Source organism: Pinus tabuliformis, chromosome 3_1, assembly GCF_031772625.1.
Source record: "Pinus tabuliformis cultivar Carrire ecotype Pingquan chromosome 3_1, CPIR1, whole genome shotgun sequence".
NCBI classification, from domain to species: Eukaryota; Viridiplantae; Streptophyta; class Pinopsida; order Pinales; family Pinaceae; genus Pinus; species Pinus tabuliformis.
In genome coordinates this window covers 57,270,591-57,274,391 of record NC_142301.1, presented here as the reverse complement: position 1 = coordinate 57,274,391, position 3,801 = coordinate 57,270,591, and the positions used below count along the sequence as shown (strand labels likewise).

At 36.4% G+C, this 3,801-nt stretch overlaps 1 long non-coding RNA gene across 1 annotated transcript; it reads right to left on the bottom strand.

The window, feature by feature from the left end:
- Nucleotides 1-2,571: 2,571 nt before the first annotated feature.
- Nucleotides 2,572-3,575, bottom strand: LOC149185747 (uncharacterized). The gene is made up of 3 exons (XR_016256071.1): nt 3,506-3,575; nt 2,963-3,334; nt 2,572-2,817 (listed from the first exon to the last, which is right to left on the bottom strand). It is a non-coding gene; the product is annotated as an uncharacterized LOC149185747 (long non-coding RNA).
- Between the last annotated feature and the right edge of the window lie 226 nt (nt 3,576-3,801).

Here is a 3,801-nt window from a genome sequence, read left to right as displayed (position 1 = left end):
GTTTCATACATTTTCATACTGGATCCAAGAGTACAAAGCAAACATTACCGCAATACAATCATCAACTTATACTTGCATCATAATTCATTAAACAACCCAATACCGAATCACTGAAACCCTATCATCAAGAACACAGAACCCAAACCAGAATCTAGAACTCTGCAACAACCACCAGAATCAACAGCAACCTGAAATATTAACACTTATCATGCATACGCTACTTCACTGTACCAAAACCGCGTGTATACGCGCTTTCTCCAAAGGCAACCCGCGTGCAGATCTAGAAATGATTACTTCTGCCTTTGCTGTCAGATCCGACCCTTGCCAAGCGTCCCGAACAGATAACCAGCAATACCAGATCTTCTCACTGCGTCAGACACCCACAATCCATGCTCCTTTGCCTAGTGATCTTCTCCTTATATAGCCTTAGGCCTTGTTCAATACCAAGAGCCAAAACCATAGAAACACAATACCATCAACCTCGAAACTAGGGATCAACACGTCCGTCGAGACATAATGGTCCGAAACCATAGGCACAACTTCCAAGGACTAACCGCCATGGACCAAAGGTACTTTTCCACATACACGCGCTTTTTCTGAAGCCAACCTGCGTGTACACGCGACTTGGTCTTAACAAACCTGCGTGTATGAACTTCCTTGGCAAGCTGTACTAGGATCTGTCTTCTGATTAAGTTGCCATCTCCTGTACCAACTTCTGAGCATCTGTACCAACCTCTGAGTGAGTTGCCATCAAGGACAACACTTGAATCATAATGCCAACAATTAAGGTGGTAGAAAATAAAAATAACTTTGTTGCTAAGTTTAAGCATGGAAGGAATTTTCATTAGAAAAGTTTAAGATATCAATTAGTAATTTTGTCATACTTAATGCTAAGTATAATTCCATTATTGAAGATTATTTCATCATGTTACATGATTTAGAGTATTAATGAGCGAACTAGGGAGAAAAGGCTATTTATTAATGATAAGAATGATTGATTCATGTCTAATGTGAGAAACTTGGAGAACCCTTAGCCACAAGCCATGTAGCAATTACCCTAGTCATATGCTAAATTCCATGTAAGTGAATACATAGGATATTATTTTTCTTTAATATATATTTAAGTATGATTATAAATTATAGGTTTAGGGTCATAAAAAATTAAAACATTTCAACAAATTCCACCATTGTCTTAACTTTGAGGCTATAGGGGGTGCTTTAGAATCAAGGAACCAAGGAGGTTCATTATACTATCAGGTTGAAGTAGATGGTAAGGGATCTAACTCATTAGATTTGAAACAATAAAATCCATGACCTTACATTGTTAAACAACTCCAGAAAACACCAACTCTTGACTTAACCAAACCTAATAGATATAGATCACTTTTTTCTTGTTCTTAAATCTAGGGCAGTGATTTGTAGATTTAAAGAGTAGGTTCAATATTCTGCATGAGTGGGTCTTCAAAACCTCTACCATCAAATATGATATATGCATATGTTCAAAATAAATTTTGGTTGTTCACTTTGTTAGTCTAGAATATTTGGAGAGAGTAGTGAAAGAAGGGCCCTAGTTTTGGGGAAGAGTAGAGCTTTTCATCACCCCTTGGTTCCTAGATTTTGATTCCAAAACAATTGTTGTCTCAAAGAAGGCAACATGGGTGAGGCTGCGAAATATTTCCTTTCCTTTCTTGCATGAGGTGGCCCTTGAGGATATTGGAAATAGTTTGAGGTCATTTAAAAATATGGATGTTGAAAGAATGAGGAAGGGATTATTTACTATTGCTTGAATTTGTGTAGAAATTTACCTAAGCAAAGGAGTAGGTGACACATAAAACCTTTAAGTGGACTCAAATTCTAGATTAAGAAAATGTGACATTGAGATGTTGCTCATGCTACCAAATAGGACACTTGTAGGACAGTTGCCCGTAAGGAAAAAAAAGCACCCAAAAAAAGTGGGGGAAGGGGGGAATGCAACTCACAAGCACAACACTACAAAATTAGAAGCGATCGATAAACAAGAAAAGAAAAAGATATGGCACACAAAGAGGAGCATTCATGTTTCAAAAAGTTCAGATCTAGACAAAGGACCTGTACTAGAGATAACCATGAGCCATTTGGAAATATTTCCACCTATCCCAACTCACTGATGATCAAAACGAAAAGAAAGAAAGAAAATGTTTGTTTTATGTTTACAATTTTTCTTATATAATTATAGGCATAAAAGTTGCTTTGTTGAACGCTAATAACATCTACAAAATAAAATAGTGTTAGTTTTTTAAGAAATTTTCAAATTGAAATAAAATCATAGGAGAAAAATATGACATAAAATAACTTTATAAATGCATGTTTTAATTAAAATCTATCTACCTTTTACAAAGAAAACTTGGCTTTTAACATCTAAACAATAATATTAAAGAATGTAACATAATCATGGTTTAGTAAAATACTTTATTGAATTATATATATATATATATAGAGCGCTACATTTAATTAGATATTCAATTAACTTAGTTAACTTGTTCCAAGTATCACCATCAAAACATTAAAACTTATTCCCGGTACAATGACCAAAACATTAAAACACAATAACCAGGTCAGTAGTTTACTAATATATAAATCAGAATTACAATATACCAGCATCCCACTCAAATATGAATGTGATGCACATGGCTAAAGTGACCATAATAACATAACCATCCATGGCCATGCCTATTCCACTATTGAATAGAGGATTTGACTCCAAACTAATTACATATAAACACATAGTCAGTCTAAGATAAACCGATAATCTTCGACTGCAGTTATTCTTTCCCATACCTGCCAGGCAATAGCAATGTAATTCACCAAAACAAAAGCAATTCATAACGTCTTTCTGCAGATAATAAAAAGCTAATCATGAACCACTGCACACAGGAAAAGAAACGCCGCTTAGTATAAGTTGGTCTACTTAAGTTGCCATTACCTGGTGCTATAAGTTGCTTTACTAGAATTTGACGTTGCTGTTGCTACCGCCGTTGTCGGTGTTGCCGCTGTTGACGGTGTTGTCGTTGCCGCTGTTGATTTTGCCGCTGTTGTTGTTGCCGCTGTTGGTGTTGTTCCCACTGTTGCCTGTGTTGTTGCCAACGTTGCCGCTGCTGTTCCCGGAGGTGTTCATGATCTGGCCGCTGCCGCTGACGGTGTTGCCAGTGTTGTTGTTGCCCTTTATATTGTTGTTTCTGTTGTCGTTGCCCACGTTGTTCATGGTGTTTTTGTTGCCGCTGTTGTCGCGGTCAATATTGGTGTTGTGGTGGATAACGGAAACTGGACGGTATGACTAAGTTTAAACTGAAAACTTCTGCAAAAAAACGCCTTCAGTTCAACACAATTTGCTAAAGTGCATGAATACATAACGTGGACTTTGATAAGCTACTGTGAATCAATACATAACATGAGCAAATCATCGATAACATGAAAATAGCGTGAAAATCATAGATTGAAAGCCTCAATCTATGTTGCATAACCATACCTGAAACTGGAGGCTAAAATCGATAGGCAAGAGATGAGAAATACAATCACATTGCTTGCCTTATATAGAAAAAATTCTTTGCCCTCTTTACAGATGTAACTACTACAATTTATTCTCACAGTTGGACTTGCCCTATTTACAGATGTAACGGCTCCAATTTATTCTCACAATTGGACATACGAGTGATTCTTTTTCAGTGAAAAAAAACACAAAATCTTTACCCTATATCTTATGTGAGATGAGATGAGACGTAAATAGCAGAACTAAATTTTTTAAGCAATGTGGTTGATGTAATT